At 33.7% G+C, this 19523-nt stretch overlaps 1 protein-coding gene and 1 non-coding gene across 2 annotated transcripts in view; both read right to left on the bottom strand.

Moving 5' to 3' along the window:
* The window catches only part of GPC5 (glypican 5), a 1454359-nt gene that overhangs the window by 763466 nt on the left and 671370 nt on the right, over positions 1-19523 (bottom strand). The gene's annotated exons all lie outside the window — the stretch shown is intronic.
* On the bottom strand, positions 17168-17293 carry LOC114673623 (U4atac minor spliceosomal RNA). The gene has a single exon (XR_003724397.1). It is a non-coding gene; the product is annotated as a U4atac minor spliceosomal RNA (small nuclear RNA).

Here is a 19523-nt window from a genome sequence, read left to right as displayed (position 1 = left end):
ATGTATTCTTGTATGTATGTATGTATCTGCCTATCTATTATCTATCTGAACCTATGTATCTACCTACCTATCTATATCCATGTATATCAAGTTCAGCAATGCTTGGCATTCTTCTAACATCTGTGGGGTATTCAGGGATTAGCCTATGATGTTAGATTTCCAGCTTGATTTCTTTTTAAAATCTTCTATTCTTCTTGCTCATTTTCCTTTTCCTGTCCCTAAAGGACAGTTTCTCCTCAATTTAGGACTTCTTCCTTTGCTCTCTTATCCACACATTTGCAGACTTTGTGTACTCAGCCAGAACTTCCCTTCTGTGCACTGTACAACCTGTTGACTCTGCCACGGTTGCCACTTGATCATTGCAGATAAAGGAGGAAGCAGCAATTCTGGAATGGATGGCTTATCTCTTGGCTTTATGACTGGATACCTTCATCTTCCATTCAGAAACTCTTTTTATTATGGAGACATGTATTCTGGGAACATGCTACCATGAAGCAGGATCAATCTCCCGTTCAAGGAACCTCTTGATTTATTCATTCCAAAGCAACCCCTGTTAGGAATTAGCGCTCAGATCAGAGAGGCATCTACTCTGTAAGTACAAGGCTGACAAAAAGTCTGTTACCTCACTGCTCTTTACATTACGGTAATGTTAACAGTGGAAATCCAGTTCATTCAATAAAACAGGCGTCGACGAAGAGTTAGACTCAGGAAAATTTGTGGTTTTTTTTCGAGACAGAGTCTGGCTCTGTCGCCCAGGCTGGAGTGCAGTGGCGCAATCTCGGCTCACTGCAAGCTCCGCCTCCCGGGTTCCCGCCATTCTCCTGCCTCAGCCTCCTGAGTAGCTGGGACTACAGGCGCCCGCCACCACGCCCGGCTAATTTTTTGTATTTTTAGTAGAGACGGGGTTTCACCATGTTAGCCAGGATGGTCTTGATCTCCTGACCTCATGATCCGCCCGCCTCAGGGGAAAATATTTTAAGAGATTTATTCTGAGCCATATGTGGGTGACCATGGCATATGACAGCCCTTAGGAGGTCCTGAGAACATGTGCCCAAGGTGGTCGGGGTACAGCTTGGTTTTATACATTTTAGGGAGGCATGAGATACCAATCAAATACATTTAAGAAATACATTGCTTTGGATCAGAAAGGCGGGACAATTCAAGGCGGGGGGCGGGGCTTTCAGGCTATAGGTAAATTTAAACATTTTCCAATTGACAATTGGTTGAGTTTGTCTGAAGACCTGGGATCAAAGGAAAGGAAATGCTCAGGTTAAGCTAAAAGATTGTGGATACTAACATTCTTCTGAAGTCTTATAGTGGCTGCCCTTAGACATAATAGATGACAAACATTTCCTATTCAGATCTTTAAAAGGGCTAGACTTTTACTTAATTTCTTCAGGATTGGGAGGGCTGGAAGAAAAAGATCTAGCTATGTTAATAGAGATTCTTTACAGATGCATATGTCTCCCGACAAAGGACAGCTTTGCAGGACCATTTCAAAGAAACATGCTTTTGGGGTAAAACTTTTTTACTTTCTTCTTTGCCACGTAATGTTATGTCAGAGTCAGATTGCAAAGTAAGTCATGATATATAGGGTTAAAAAAAATCCATCTGATGAGAATTTATGGTCTGTAGGGGATGACTCCCCAGACCCGTTAGGTAGGAATTTGGGCAAGATTAAAAAAAAAAAAAAATCAGAGCTTAGTCCTCACAAGTTATTGCAAAACAAAGAGCTACAAATTTTATTTATTTATATTCTTTCAGTGGTCTTCAACATGTGGCTCATGAATTCACATATTTGGCAATTTTAATGTAAAATAAATTTAAAATAATTCAACAAAAGTCACATAGGAAAATATAGATAAATAACAAACTAAGAAAATTATACTTTCAAACCTTTCCCTCTCTAAGACACATGGTTTATCTGATCTCACACAGGTATTGAACATACAATTTAATTTTTTAAATTAATTTTTCTCACTTTAGAAAATCAACAACTTGATACAAAAGTGTCTGCTTTCCCCTGCAAGAATAATAAAGAAATATAATAATCAATTAGCTTCAGATAGCCTAGAATTTAAAGCTTAATTAATTTTTTGATTGGCTTCAAGAATTTTATTGAAATGTCATATATTTATAAATTAAGACTAAGATGATACATATATTATCTACTGATTTTAAAATGCAACAAATCACTTAGCTAAATAAAATTAAAGATCTCAATCTTTTAAACTCACCAACCAGAAATAATAATAAGCCAGTGAAATAAAAGATGTTCCAACAGAGAAATCTTTTGTCATGATATGACATACGTTTTAATATGTTACACAGATAATCTCTTATGTATTTAACATTTAATGATAAAAATATTTGCAATACTTAACTGAAAATGTTTATTCAGAATTCATCTTGAGACTTGACATGTATTAATATAATTAATGTGCCTTATAGGTAAATATTGATTATATAACATTTTTAGAATTGGGTCAAATATGTATCTCATCTCCTCTGATAATTTAGTACAGTCTATGTAATGGTGCTAGAGACTAAGAAATACAGAGGTTCCGTTATCAAGTGTCATGAACTTCAAATGCCTTTTTGTTGCTAATGTTAGAGTACCTCTCTAATTATCCTCTTTAGTAAACTGTGAGCTGAAAATAGTGAAGTCTTCTATATTGCAGACAGTGTCTCCAGTACAAATTTTGCTTGAGATGAGAATCTTTTCTAAGAACATTTTTTTTCGTCACATAAAGTATGTCACATGGTGGAATATTCCCACTTAAAGTTAACATGTACTAATATAAAGGCCTCAGCAGAATGTGTTAAGTGGATTTTTTTTTGGCATTGGGTAAAGGACTCTTTCAAGGATTCTGTGGATATACAAATAAGAAAAAAATTTCAAAAGAGGCATATGCACAAAATTTTTATAACCTATTAGAATCATGTTCTGGACTAAATGCAAATAAGTGAACCAAAGTACAATACAATACAAGGAAAAAAATAATAAACAGTAAATTTAATTCTATATGATGCAGAAACTATGTGGCAATACTCAGTGTGAACATACACTATTAGGAAGAAGTTGCTGCTGCACAAGCAGACGGCAGAGTTTAACTAAAGCTGAAGTTATACAGTGGCATGCATAGAAATCACTTTGATTTTTGACTTAGTTCCTACCCTCCTACTATTCTGGTTACCATATATTAGTGAGGTGTCTCCAGCGGGTTTCTAGGTTTACAAATACCTTCCTGCATATTAGCCTACCTTCCTTCTTAAGATGGGCCATTGTCTCATGATACTCAATAATTCAGGAAAATCAAGAATTGAGATTAAAATAAACCAATGAATCACATACTTCTTTATCACAGTGTTACACAAACATACATTTTTAGACAAGTTTTCATTGCTGGCCAACTATGATATCTACTCAATGTTGTGGCCAAAGTTGGAATATTCATAGTTCCCCCACACTTATGCCCTCTGTGTTTTGTTTTTCTAGATACATGTTGTTGCTTGTACTTCAAATACACTTTCCCTGTATCTCTGTCAATTCACGCCTTTCTCAAAAAGAGCACAGAAGTCAAATGCCTCCTGTACTAAATCTCTAAACATATATATTATTTATCCTGCCTTGACATTTTTACCAATTCCTATTCTCATTATAAGCTGTGGTATCCAACTTTCACTTCTCTTCCTCTAACACCCCTGACTTTTCTTACCCCATTGTCTACATAGCTCAACTTGGTGCAGGTTGTCCACTCTTGCTCTCTCCTCTATCTACAGCGATTTGGCTTCTGCTTCCACTGTTCACAGAACTTGTGTTCTCAATGTATTCACTCACGATGTTTTAGCCTTGGGCTGACCACACACTGGCTGTTCACAAAATTTATGTTGAACTGAATGACACTCAAATCGATAAATAAAGGAAAAAAACGGGAACAGAAGGGGAAGCAAATGCATCTTTCTTCATATGATGGCAGGAAGGAGAAATGCTGAGCAAAGAGGGGAAAAGACCCATATAAAACCATCAGATCTTATGAGAACTATCATGGGAGCAGCAGCTCGGGGGTAAGAGCCCCCATGATTCAGTTACCTCCCCCTGGGTCCCTCCCACGACACATGGGGATTATGGTAACCACAATTCAAGATGCGATTTGGGTGGGGACACAGTCAAACCATATAGTGCTACAACTGACTTCATTGTAAATGAGTTTACAATGGGTAACTCCATATTATCTGAACCAAACAGTATAGAAAGACCTCAAGAAGAGTAAAGAAATCTTTGTCTCATGTACATGGTATACCATCAATAATGAAACTCAGGAAGATTCACGGAGGAAAGTCATCACCCTGCAGCAGGCAATTACATCTAAACCAGTGAGATATGAACAGTGCGAAGAAGAATTAGACCAAAGATACTGACTGTATGGCATAAAAAGTCCAATATTAAAGACACGGAAGGCCCTACATTTGTCCAGTAAAGCCATGCTTGATTAGTGCTTTGGAAACCCTGGAGACTGGATCAGAAATCTGTATATAAAATGGTTCTTCCTGGATAAAGTTGAGAGAAAAAGAAAGCTTATCGGGTTCAAGTAGAAACTGGGACAAGCTATGGCCATCTGGCTTTTCTGTTGCAAAAGCAGGGCTTAAATCTACATCTTTCTATAGTTATGAATGAACAAACTGATTTTGAAACAATCATCTAACTTAACAAAATATTCAGGATTCAAAAATAATGTACTTATGAAAAGAATTTAACACAAGAAATATGAAAATTAGGAAATTTCCCCTTTTCCACACTAAAAAAGACAGAAGAGCCATGACTTTTAAAAAAACTAGAGCAGTAAGCTTTCAGAGGGAAAAATGACGGTGTGAAATGCAGGCATGAAAAGGAGGCAGGTTTAAGTAAGATGAGAAAACACAGGGAAATCCAAAATCCCAAATAAAATAATTTTGCCTTAAATTGTATTAGGTTTAATAGTAGATTAAAACTCTCCCCATTGTTATTAATCTGCCTGAAAATTTATCTTCATCCTCAAGTGTCTACTCAGGAGACTGAGGCTGGAGAATCACTTGAGCATGGGAGGTGGGGCTTGCAGTGAGCCAAGATCATGCTACTGCACTCCAGCCTGGGAAACAGGGCGAGACTCTGTATCAAAAACAAAAACAAAAACAAAAACAAAACAAAAAAAAACAAAGAAGTTAGTGGCCGGGCACAGTGGCTCACGACTGTAATCCCAGTACTTTGGGAGGCTGAGATGGGTGGATCACAAGGTCAGGAGTTCGAGACCAGCCTGGCCAATATGATGAAACCACATCTCCACTGAAAATACAAAAATTAGCTGGGCATGGTGGTGCACGCCTGTAGTCCCAGCTACTTGGGAAGCTGAGGCAGGAGAATCCCTTGAACCCAGGAGGTGGAGGTTGCAGTGAGCCGAGATCATACCACTGCATTCTAGCCTGGGCAACAGAGGGAGATTCTGTCTAAAAAAAAAAAAAAAAAAAAATTGAAAACAAATAAAATTAGCAAAAATTTAGCCAAAAATTCTCTAAAAATAAATATATGTATATGGATACATTTTATTTGTTCATTTTATATATATACATTTTATTCATTCATTGATAAAATGATCATTTTATTAATCATTCATACAATAAAATGAATTCATTTTTTATATATATGAATAAAATGTATTTTTCCATTAGGGATTTAAAAGGTGCATTGGATAAATAAAAAAAATTGTGTCTTTTCTCTTGAAAAAAACATATAAATTTAATGATGTATTTTTGGCCTTTGATTAAAAATAATTAAATTTTATCTGGAAGGATAAATATCAGAAATACTTAAGGAAAGTTAGCAGAAGGATAAGCATCATTTTGGAATGACAATAAAGTAGGGCTGCACAAGTGGAAGAATTGACATATAAATGACAGATTTTGGTATTTCAAGTTAGAGGGATAAGAAAAGTTTACTCAGCAGATAATGCAGGAACCAGGGTAACTGGTCAACTATTTAGAACAAAACAAAGTTAGATTCCCATTTTATATATACCTTAAAATAATTGCTTATAGAACAAGAGATTTTTTGCTTTTAAAACATTTTGGAAGAAAATATAGATGAATCGTTTATCTGAACTTGAGTTGAATGTATTCGAAAACTAAAATTCAAGAAGAATCTATATGATTGTCCAGGTAACTTCTGAATTGTACTTTTTAATAAATATTTGTAACAAAAAAATTAAAAGGAGAATCTACAGAAACAAATAATTGATGATTTATTTTATTTTATTTTTTTTAGACAGAGTCTTGCTCTGTTGCCCAGGTTGGAGTGTAGTGGCACGATCTTGGCTCACGGCGGCCTCTGCCTCCCAGGTTCAAGCAATTCTCCTGCCTCAGCCTCCTGAGTAGCCGGGACTACAGGTGTGTGCCACCATGCCTGGCTAATTTTTATATTTTTAGTAGAGACAGGGTTTCACCATGTTGGGCCAGGGTGGTCTTGATCTCCCGACCTCATGATCCACCTGCCTCAGCCTTCCAAAGTGCTGGGATTACAGGCGTGAGCCACCACTCCTGGCCAACAGGTTTTATATCATCTGTAAAGTTCTATAATGTGTTTCACAATAAAATAAAAAGATATTATGCAAAGCAGACAAAATTTTGCAAGATATGTGATAAACTAAACAATACATAGAAAGTTATTGCACCTCAGTAAGAAAATAACTATAAACAGAAGGATAAAATCAATGAATATTAACAAAAGTATAGGATATCAGAGAAAAAGTATTTGACACAATGAAAGAAAAATATGGATGTTTTAGGATAAGTGGTCTGAGATGCATTCATGTTTTACTTCATTAGCTTGTATATATTTAATATATTCTATATGTGTTCAACAACTGATGCAGATTTAAAAACAAGAAAAGTGTTAGTTTATTAAGTAGGTATACAACAACAAAAATTTGCTATAAAAGGGGATTACGATAATGAAAGTATCTAGAAATCTAATTTTAAAAAGTGGTGCTAGTTATCTGGGATCATCTGGGAAGACCTCATTTAATAGACCATTTGAGTAGACACTTGAGGATGAAGATAAATTTTCGGGCAGATTAATAACAATGGGGAGAGTTTTCAGGGCAGAGGAGATGACTTTTATTAAAAGAGAAAAGCATGAAGTTTATGTAGCTTGAAAAGTGTGTTGTATTCAGGTAGTAATGTAACGACTCCATCACTCTTGCATTTTTTTATTGGAGGCTCTGAGGAAAGGTCTGCTTCCAAGTTTGTTCAGGTTGTTAGCCACACTTAGTTCCTTGTGCGGTAGTATTGCAGTCCCCATTTCCTTGCTGGCTGTCAGCTGGGGCCAGCCTTTGCTCCTAGAGACTGTCTCTGTTCCTTCTTATGCTTTATTCATGGCCCTCTCCAGCAGCGCTAACATTTCAAATATCTCTGCCTTCCCTCCTGCCCCATCTCTCAGAAATCGACTGGAGCTTGGCCTCAACTTTTAAGGGCTCATAGTGATTAGGTTGGGCTCATATATAGTCCTCATTTTAATATTATTCATAATTCTAACCGCAGAGTCTCTCTTGTCAGGTAATACAGCATATTCAGGTCTCAAGGATTAAAGTGTGAACATCTTTGGGGGCTTTTATTCTGCTTGCAACATTTACCTAGAGTATAAATTCAAGACATAAGGCAGAATCTCATGGGCAAAAGAAAGTACTATTTTGAACATACCTGTGGGAATCCCAAATGGGAATTATATCCAGATTTGGCAGTTCTGGATAAAAGTCAAGGCTGAAGAAATAATTTGATGATAGTCATTATCTTATACATTTTGTAAATGAAGCCATTATTATATATGAGAGGGTTAGCATTTACCCAGGGAGACTTCAAGTCAGTTTACAAAGTTAATATTCTATGGCACGTTCAATAGTAGTACCACCTTTTACTCAATTGGATATTAGCCTGGGGTCAAGATAAAAAAAGAAAGAAATATAACTATCTCTATACGGAGATGCCATGAGGTATAAAGAATTTGTATACAGATGTATATGGAGAAATATTTATGCATATAGAAAATCCCAAGGAACACACGCGCACACACACACACACACACACACACACACACATTAAGATGATAAAGCTGTGATATTTTCAGGCATAACTTTGTAGTAAGATGTTACATCAGCAATAGGAAACTAATATAGCAAAGTGCCCAAAACAGTCTAAATAATCTTGAAACAAAATTTTCTACCAAACTATATTGATTCAATGTTGTTCTAGCATAAAGATAGACATATAAATTTAATGAAATAATATTGAGCATCAATAAATAAACCTCACATTTATGAGCAATTTATTTTTGAAAGGATGCCAAGAAAATTCAATGGGGAAATAGTATTCTTGTCAAAAATAGTGTTGGGACAACTGTACATATGCATGCAAACAAAAGAAGTTGGATTCTGACCTTTCGTTACACACAAAGTTGATCAAAACCTAAATGTAAGACCTAGAAGTAAAAAACTCATAGAAGAAAACATAAGCAAAATCTTCATGACCTTAGGTTGAACGATGGTTTCTTAGATATGACACCAAATTACAAGCAACAAAAGAAATATTATATTATGCTTATAATATTATATTATATTGTGTACTTAGTTGCATCCTTTTTAAAGGCAAATATTATGTTGTATGAATTATACCTTAATTTAAAAAAGTACAAAAAATTAAAAATAAGTATTTTCAATAATGAAATATTGTTTTAATATCACAAAATCAATTATTATAATTCACTATATTAACAATATGAAAGAAAATCTTATCTCAATGGATACAGAAAATATTTTTAATATGCAAACTAGGAATGAAATGGAATTTATTTAATCTGATGAAAGATAATCATAAAATCTTACAAAAATATTATAATTAATAAGGAAATACAGAAAGCTTTCCTTATGGGATCAGATAAAAGATTCTCTAGTCAGTTCAATAAGAAAAAAAGTAAGAATTAGCAGTAAAGAAATACACTGGTCATTATTTGCTAATGACATTATTGTATATGTAGAAAATCTAAACTAAAATATTAGAACTAATAACTAAAGATAGCTATCGGGATCACTGGTTACAATATGAGCACATAAAAGTCTATTTTATTTCCTTACACGACCAATAACCAATTATAAAATAAAATTTTATAAATATATCATTTAGAATAAAGATTTTGTTTATTTCATAAAATTAACTGGAAAGTTTTTCTTTTTAAATATATTTTCAAAACTTGAACAATTCTTCAAGACAGTTAAATAGTTTTAAATATTTCTATCCTGCAACAAGGTTCAATCTGCACGTGATAATGGATATCTCTACTGATATTAGAACTATCCCATTATTGAAAACCATTTTAGATATAAACAGCAGGCACCTAAGAATGACCTAATTTCCTGTGGTGTTCCTTTCCAAAAATTTTCCCAAACAGGCAAATCTTTCTCTCTCCCTTTCCCTTTAAAAAGTGACATGGCTTATTTTTAAAGTTGCAATCAAAACAGACATGTAAAAAGTAGAAAATTAAAATGACCCATCAGGCTTGTCTTAAAATTAACTACTGATAATATTTTGGCATATGTCCTTATATGTGCTTTTATACTGTGTGTTTATACATGTGGTTATGAATGTATGTTCACAAGTGAGGGTGTATATACACATACACACATACATGTTTGAGATAGAGACATAGGCAGAGACAGAAAGGCAGATTATTGCCTTTATAATATACATGTTATTTTAAAATTGCTTTCATTTCTGAATTTAGACAGTGTATACAAGTTGATAAATATAGTAATTAGAAATCCAAGAGTTATTTGCATACTCACACATCTCTAAAATATCTTCCTATGTAAAGATAAACATTAACCACAATTACCTACACGTGTTGCATGGAATTTTTTCTTCCAGCTGTCATGTTAAAGCGATGATTGGCACCTGTTTGCATACTATTTGGGAATTTAATATTTGGTTGAAATTCTCTGATCCTAAAACACACAGCTTGGAAATACACATTTTGTTTGCATACACATGGGATGTTGCACGCATACCAGAATTAAAGAATTACAATTAGTTGGCACCCAGCTTGCATTCTTAAGCAGTCTTTGTAAATACTATTTTTCTTATTAACGCTGCCTTCTGTTCTCATTAGGTTTCAACAGAGTACTCTAAGTAATTTAAAACATATTTTTCCTTCATTTAAATGGGCAATTTCCCTCTCAACAAATGCCTGGACCTTATCATAAGGTGTGGAAATGGAGCAAATAGTCCCAAGTATTTTAACCAGCTATATAAACTTTTGCAATGTTTTTATAGAATGTTTAAAACAACAAGAAAGACTTTGTTCTCATGATTTTCACCAACAGTGGTTGCAGTTTTCTTCTTTACTATGTTTGAATGGCACATTTCACTTCATATATCCTTTACTTGCGGCTAGAGCCTTAATATTGCTAGGGGAAGAAGCTTACGTAGCTCAGTGTTTGTAAATGTCAGCTAGCCAAAAGATATTTGGAAGCCTATAAATGTTCACCTTTCTAACATTTGCTTAAAGCTATCTGGAATTAATGTTCTCCTCTTTCCTCTCCTCTCTCTTCAAGAAAAAAAAAATCTGTGTACAGAAGTTGGCACAAAATATATTAAATACGGCTGGTATTCAGCCCTCTTGCATTCAAACAAGAATTACACATGTATGTAAAACAGAAGAAACTATCTTGATAGTATTCTGTACCCTTACTGTCAAATTACCCTTTGATATGCCTGCAATTTTCTCAGTAAAACACATTTTGTTTATTTTGGATTAAGAGCAAGCTCTTGCATGTCTACCAGGATTTATTTGCCTGGTAAAGAAGCACTACCCAGAAACAACGAATATAATGTGTGCTTTGCTATGGTTTTAATGTTCTCTTCAAAACTTGTGTGAAATTTATTGCCATTGGAACAGTATTAAGAGCTGGGGACTTTAAGAAGTCATGCAGGCTGTTTTGTTTGTTTGTTTTTCAGGTTTCTTTTATCAAAACCTAATTTAACAAAATCCAAGCAAATCATCCACTTCCTTTCCTAATATCCCCATTTTCACTACTCTCTCCTTCAGCCACAATGGTCCATTCCATCACCTAACATTCATTTAGTAAAGATTTACAGAATCCCTTCTCTGTATAAATCATTTTATAGGATCTGTGTAAAGATAAGGTGATTAGCATATGGCAGCCCTTGTCCTTTAACATGACAAGAGCAACTTTTCCTATTTTCAAGAGCTTGAGTATTGTCACTAATCTAAAATTATCCAAGTTTACCTAACCAACATTTTTCCTTAAACTTCTGCCTCCCTTTTACAAAACTTCAAAAAAAGAATTCCCAATTTAATCATGCTGTTAAAACAGATTTTCTCATCATCCCCTAGTTACATAAAGTGCAATCTCCTTAGCTCATATTTAAAATAATATCTTTTCAACCCTTGAATATTGTTACCATTATCTCAAATGATCATATAGCTACTGTCTTTCAGGCTACTCACAATATAATAAGTTGAATATGCAAAACACCATGAAACTTAAATAAAAAGTAACTAACCTACCCTAGTACCCTCAAAAATCAATTAATAAAATTTGTAATTTCAACAAATATTTTTACATATTTACATATCAGAAACAAAACTGGCTAACTGGGAACACAAAATAGATAAAGGATTAGGTAAATTAACCCTACATGCAATTTTGAAAATGTAAATTTAATTTTTACTTAATAAATGATTTTTCAAAATGCAACTTATTAATAAAGGGCATTGTCAGAAATTTTGAGTCTTTTAGGAGTCAAAACATCTGTTCGATCTAAAACTAGGAGACACAGAATGATAAGAACATATGAAGTTTTAGCTAAATAGCCATGAATTTTAAGGTAATTCTCTATTGGTTTGGAGTACTCATTTACACACTAATATTCAGCTTTAGGAATTTAGGGACTCATTAACTTTGCTAAACATGGAATTTAGGGTTTTTAAAAAACTAATTATTTCTTTACTATTTTTATATCCAAGTATACTCTTCTCATTACTCACAAAGGACAAATCTTCACCAAGTCCCAACCCCTGCAGTCAGGGAAGTAATTTCATTCAAGCATCCCTTGAAAGCAATTATTTATGGTCTCCGCAGAAATTGGGGTAAATTTGTTGTGGTTCCATTTATTTTCTGGAGATTGGAGATTACATGTAAAATAATTTGAATGCTTGATAGATAGACTCATAACTATTTGGTTAATACATTTTTAAAAAGTAGAGCAAAAGTGAATGATCCCAACCATATATCAGAGAGAGTTTGATCCAATTTAACTGACCTTCCAGGTGCTCTCGAACTGCTATTTTGATATTTAAGAACACTGATCTGAGAGCTTCTTTCTGCATTATCAAAATTTTCAGAACCAAAATTATTATTAACAAAATTGGTTTTATTGAGAATTATGTTGATTGTTGTATTCATATGAATTACTTTAATTGTTGTTTTCATGCTCTCTGATCATTTAAATCCGTGGTAAACACTTAGGTATTTGAAGAAACACTCCTCTAGGTATCTTCTCTACCTGATATGTTCTATCTTGGAGTAATAAGCATCATTTATTTTGTCATAATGATTGCAACTCAGTTGCCTCTGAGTTTTGAAAATCTCTAAGCTTCTCCTGTTTCAAGTTTCTTTATAACAGTGCTTGTCAACCTTGGTTGCACTGTCCAAATGTCCAGCCTGGACCCCAGATCAATTATATCAGAACTCTAGGGGTGGGACCCAGATATAGGTAATTTTTAAAACTCTCAGGTGGTTTATATGCACTTATGTTTGAAAAACACTATTTAGAGTGAGAAATAATCTCAGGCTATAAGTTTTCCTATTAATAGCCTAACGTATTAGAAGTGGCAAAATGGCATCAGTGAACATTTTGGCTATAAATAGAGCTACCTGTTTTATTCTAGCACTGCTGAGATAGTTTTGGGAAACTTTTGTGTCTATGGCCCTATACTTAGAAATTTGAGACATTAAATGGTGATAAAAATTTCTTAGCTATATTTATTCCAAAGTTGGAGCATGCTTCTTCTGATTTAAAAATGGCAGCTCTTTCTCTCTCTCAGCCAAATTTGTTCATTTAATTATGTACCTAAAACAATTACAATTTGAACAAAAGTGTCACTCTTAAATAAAGAAAACGTTAATAACTTTCAGATAAACAAAAAGTTATAAATGCCATTTATTTCAAGCAATTTATTAGTACACGGAGTTCCTAAGGGCATCATTTCTCATTAATAATGCCTTTATATGAACTCTTAAGTATTAAACTTTTGATGCTAACATTTATGGTATCCAAAACTCCTTCATGTCATATCATTAGGCATTTTAGCTTACTAGTCAGGAAAAGTCCTTTTTATGGCTCATTATAGCTCAAAAGAGAACCATCTGATTTTGATCTCTCCTTCAAATTTCAGCTTTAAGTTCTTATTTATTTATTTATCTTAAATTTGCTGCAGAGTTAATTTTCAAAACTCTCCCTTGGTTTATTTTTTTTTCAGCAATTTCTTTCTTGGGCCCAAAGCATGGTAGGAGTAAATAATACATACTTCCTTCATTAATAAAGAGCAAATAATTTTTCAGAAGGTTTCACTCTCATTTTTATCCTTACCATAACATACTCGGTAGGCCCAGAGTGATTTTGATTTGGACAATCAGTTTGTCATATTCCTTAGTGGGACCTATTATACTCTGAGGTTTCAAAAAATCCTTCACCATGACATTTTAAGTTAGTAAGAGATAAAATTAAGAGAATATGATTGATTATTAATCATGATGTAAACTCAACTGGTCTTGGAAATGCAGTGAATCTCATGACTATCTGATTTATGGGACTTGGTTTCATGACATTCACCCATAAACTTCACCTGAAATTTTATTTCAGGCAAGCTGTTGGTGCCAGGTTGCTAGGATCTGAATAACAATGTAAATTTGGTGTATTCTGTTTAAGTCAGTGTTACTTTCCATTTGGTAAGGAGGAGCAGGACAAGAATATTATCTTCTGCAAAGAGTCTTTCTTGATTTGCTTCTGAAAGTAGAATTGACCATTCTCTTACTATCTCTTCTTCATGTGCAGATTTATATATTAAAGAGCCCTTATGGAAAGTCATTTTTCTTGTCTTCCTCCTCAAACTTCAAGGGCAGTGATTCGATCTGACTCATAACTGTATCTCCAGCAATTAGGGGCTCCCACTAGGTGCTCAATAAATGTTTGCTGAATGTTACACTGCATATAAATTGTTCTTAAACAATAAGGAATAAAAGGAAAAGTTTTTAATTCTCCTTGGAACATGAGATCAGAATTAGATCACAAACTATTATAGCATTTAAGACTTACTATGTGATTATAAAAACATTAATATGCAACTTGATAGTCCACATTATTCACCAAACCCAAAAGTTTATTTTACTCTTTTACAAAATCAAATTCACCCACACATTTGCTGCCATTATGCATATTCAATTAATGTTCAGATACACATGTCAAATTCAAGGGCTATATCTTAAATACTAATAGTTTCCTTGGAATAAAATTTGAACTTTCTATAGTAGTAAACTATTTTATGAGATTAGGCAAATTTCTTGTTACAACATAAAAAATGACAACATCCATTAATAGCCAAACTTTGTGTAAAAGAAACACTCTGATTTATTTTTAGCAGTGTCTGGAAAATCTCACAAAGTTAGCTTTGAGTAACCAAATATAAACTTAGAAATAGAATAAATCAATGCAAATGGATGTAAGAATAGTATTTCTTAGCAAGCAATCTAAATAATGTATACAAAGTGTATCAATATTTCTCATAAATGAAAATCTATCCTGTGTCACCTTATCAATAGTTATATAATTGGTAGTTATTAACTAATAACAAAATGACATATGGAATGATGAGAGTCTAACTACCCCCCACTAAAAAAAGGCAGGCAAAATGAATAGTGGTTCCTTTCCTAATCATCTTAGCCTTTTCCTTTCTTTGATATAATTACCTCATCTTTTAAAAATAAGAAAACTTGGAAAGTCTGGATTTTCTTAACATGAAAACAGAAGCATCATTTAATGGATGTCATTACTTGAAAACACGTTACTTAAACAGCGTGGTAAATTATTGCCTTTCTTAGAATAGTAGGAGTGAAAAAGATCTTATAGTCTACAGTTTTATTTTCTTAAGAAAATTTTTTTCCTTATTAAATATGCAGCATATCAACATATGGAAATAAATGGAAATGGATGAGGCCCACAGACTTCTTTGCTGGCTCATTCTTTGAGTTTTGGTAATGGATCCTAAGGGATAGCTACAGAAAAATAAAACTTCAGGGAACAAACATGTCCTCGTGGACATAGACAACGTCTTCCATTCCCCAAGACAGCATGACTGTTCTGTGCTCACAGAGTCCATTTACAGCAGAATATACTGCATGCCCATGCTTAAATTATATTTCTATTTAATATTTCTAGATAATATTTAAAGTATAATCCCTTATGGAAATTATTATTAACTTTTAAAATTTAATTTCAATAATTTTGTTCCCATAAAATAGAAACGGCATTATTTTTCCTTACTGCTTGAATTCTTCTTTCCTATCACTGAATAAGATGCCTGCCTATGTAAATACACCAAATTTCTTAGCATTTTCATGTGCTTTGCAAATAAAGCTGTCTAAAACAAATTCTCTAACTCAATTTCTGGTTTTGTTGTAAACCACATACTAGTTAATAGCATAGCACACCTGATTTGACTTGGCATTTTCAAAATTGATTTCTTGCACTCTGCAAAACCAATTAGCTCTAATCTTGCAAATGCAATAGGTTTCTCTTGCCATGATTATTATTATGCAACCTATAGATATATTATGTCATCTCTTGGTTTATATAATTGTGATTTGCCATTCACTTCCAAGAGAAAACCTATCCCTAAAGCAATAGGTTCTGCCATTTTCTATTGACGATAAAGTGATATGTATTATCTTAACAGCAAGCAGTTTACAAAGAGGGGTCTATATAAACCACCATACTCCAAATCCAGAAGTAATTCCTGGGGAGGAATTGATGTGTCTTTAATGTTTTGCAGTAAATGTCTTAGAATTTAAACACAATTAGCCTCGAGTTTGTGGTTCTATTGCCTACGGATAGCTGCAAAGAACAGGCTAAATATGATGGATTTCCTAAAGGTTTTCAGAATATGCTGAATAATTAAGTGGGGTTGGTGACAATTTAGGCTGTATTAAGGTAATGACATCTCTTTCTGTTTTCTTTAATAATTTCTATTCTCAAATTGTAATTCCTTCTTTAAAATTGACAATAGCAATTTGACAAGCATTGTATGTAATTACAGTTCACCTTTTTATTCAATATGCAATGACTTCTGTTCATTCACAATAAAACTAAATAGATCTACTATCCTGGATAGCTATTTCATAGCCATATTAGCAAGTTATTTTTATATATGTCTTTTGTTTTCTGTGTGATTATCAAATAAGAAAGAATTCTGAGAATTCTACATCTTGTGTTTCTGTTGATGAGAACGCTAAATAACTTATGCTTAAAGAGATTTTAGAAGAATACCAACATATGTTTCTCTGAGGTTCCTCTTAGATTATCAGGAGGCAAAAACGTGAAATAATGGGAAATCAAATTTTTAAAAATCCTTAATTTTTATACTGTGTATGGTTATATGAGGAAAAATAAATGAAATGATTTTAGGATTTGTTAAAATATTTTTAATTTTTATTTCAAATTTCAAATGCAGAATGAATTATATTCAATACAAAAGGCATCTACTATTACTACAATAACTACATTTTAATCAATAATTCGTGTATTTATATTTACATAAATTCCATCCATTTTCTCATTATACTACTGCAAGCTTCATTGTATAAGACTTTGATGCTTTTAAAGAGCAATAAATAACAAAAATGAAGAATACACATTAGACCTGAAAAAATCATATCAACACTCTATGTCAAATGTATTTGTAATATTAATAAAATAATGAAATCCAACTTAAATATGATAAACTCCTTTTTATAAAATGAGCAACTTATGTGAACTTTAATAATATTTTTTAAAGTTTTTTTTATTTTTTTTAAATAATTGCACCAAGGTAAAGCAAAGCCCTAGTTGATGCAGGCATGTTGTGTAGGCATTAGCAGTACAGCCCTCATTATGCACTCATTGGACAGTAGCGCAACCCCAAGGAAAGGATGGTTAACTTATGTGAATTTCACCTAAAAAATACTTATACCTCTATGCAAAAGTGAGTCTCCCAGCTAAGAAAACATATTTTATATTTGCTGCAGTGGTAAACAAATCACAACTAGGATGATGTTTTCTAAATATTATTTATAGTAATGAAATACAGAAACATTTTAAAAGTCAATCTTGGCTAAATAAATAAGGGTACATACTTATAAAGGAAAACTATCCTACAGTCATTATAAATGACATCATATATTGACATGGAATGATCTCAATCATATACAATTGAGTGAATTTAAAAGATTATACACAAAAGCATATCTAGTATATTCCATTTTATATAAAATAATTATAGGGTATAGGTATATATAGGAAGAGATGGCTATATGTATGTCTTCAACATAAATAGTGGTTGCCCTTGGGGAGCAAGATTGATACTGATATATATTCATTGATATTCAACAATGAATATCTATTTCTTGGCCATGTGCTAACAGCACAGATGATCTTTCTGCAATGACTCTGAATCTTTTAGTTTATTTGTGCAAATTTATAAGGTGCATGAGAAAATTTGTTACTTCTATCTAATAGGTAGTTACCCTCCAGATGTGTGCCGCATTGTTGAGACTATTTGTGGTCTTCTCATCTTAGACATTTTAAGATGATATAGATATGAACATATTCTGAGCAGCTACAGCCAATTAATAAATAACCCCCCTGTGATTACTCCCTAAATCTGCACAGGAAAAAGCAGGATACAGTACAGTTCAGTAACAACCACATATCCTAATGGTCAAGTCTTCTTAGATAAAATGTACAGTTTTATGAGAAGAGAGCAAGGCAATTCAAGTTTTTTACGAGCAAAAATTAAGAGAGGTAAGAAAGAAAAACATGATACAGTGCAAAACAATTGCAAAGGCTCAGAGTCAATGGTTGTCTAATTGGGATGAAAGAGACCTTAACATTTGCTCCAATCTTTGTGTAAGGAAATAAATCTAAAGACCTAATTCTGGCAGAGTGCGGTGGCTCACGCCAGTAATCCCAGCACTTTGGGAGGCTGAGGAGGGTGGATCACCTGAGGTCAGGAGCTCAAGACCAGCCTGGGCAACCTGGCAAAACCCCGTCTCTACTAAAAATTCAAAAATTAGCCGGGTGTGGTGGTGGGCACCTGTAATCCCAGCTACTCGGGAGGCTGAGGCAGGGAGAATTGCTTGAACCCAGGAGATGGTGGTTGCAATGAGCTAAGATTGCACCACTGCACTCCAGCCTGGGTGACAGCGCAAGACTCCATCTCAAAAAAAAATAAATAAGTAAGTAAATAAATACCCAATTCTAATGTAAACTACAGACTTTGGTAACAGTGAGTCAACATAGATTTAAAATGTAAATATTGGTTAAAAAATAGTACCACTGTGGTGTGGGATGTTGATAGTGGGCAAGGTTGTGCATGTGCAGGGATGGGCTGTATGGAAACTCTCTGTATGTTCCACACAATTTTGCTCTCAAACTAAAAATGCTACTAAAATAAAGTTTATTAATTTTAAAAAATTCTGGCCATGCTCAGTGGCTTACACTTCTAATTCCACCACTACGGGAGGCCAAGGCAAGTGGATTGCTTGAGATTAGAAATTCAAGACCAGCATGGGCAACACAGTGAGACTATCTCTAAAAAATAAATAAAAATTAAAACTAAATTTAAAAAAAATCTAAAGACCCTCTGTTAATTTAGCTGTTGGAACCACAATAGTGGTTGTCTTCTAATCATCCCAGAGGACTCAACTGAAATTCAATCTTCTTCGTGTGTCTCTGGAATTCATAGTCAGATGACTGGGATGGAGTCAATGAGATCCCATTCAATTATGTTTTCCATTTTCACCTCTCAAAAGGACCTAGGAGACTATAGGCCTCCATCCAGAACTAACCTGCTATTTCAGAGGTGTAGGAAAGGAATGAGACAGCTATACAATGCTTTTTTTTCTCTCTTTTTTTCTGTACCCCAATAAAACGGTCTACTTTAGAGGTTAGATATAAAGAGTACAAAATTTGTTTTAAAAATACAAAGGTTGTTATTGGGAGCTCTAAGTCTTCAACCATATTTCGTATCTTGTAAGGGTACTATTAGCCTCCAAATAAAAAATAAAATTCAAACCATTATACCATCATCCTGGATCCATGTCAAACAAACCATCTTAGAGCTTTCCACAGGCTATGATGAGATACATGTCTAGATACAGAAATAG

This window comes from Macaca mulatta, chromosome 17 (assembly GCF_049350105.2).
Source record: "Macaca mulatta isolate MMU2019108-1 chromosome 17, T2T-MMU8v2.0, whole genome shotgun sequence".
In the NCBI taxonomy this organism is placed as follows: Eukaryota; Metazoa; Chordata; class Mammalia; order Primates; family Cercopithecidae; genus Macaca; species Macaca mulatta.
Note: the sequence above shows the minus strand (reverse complement) of the source record. Positions and strands in the feature narration are given on the sequence as shown.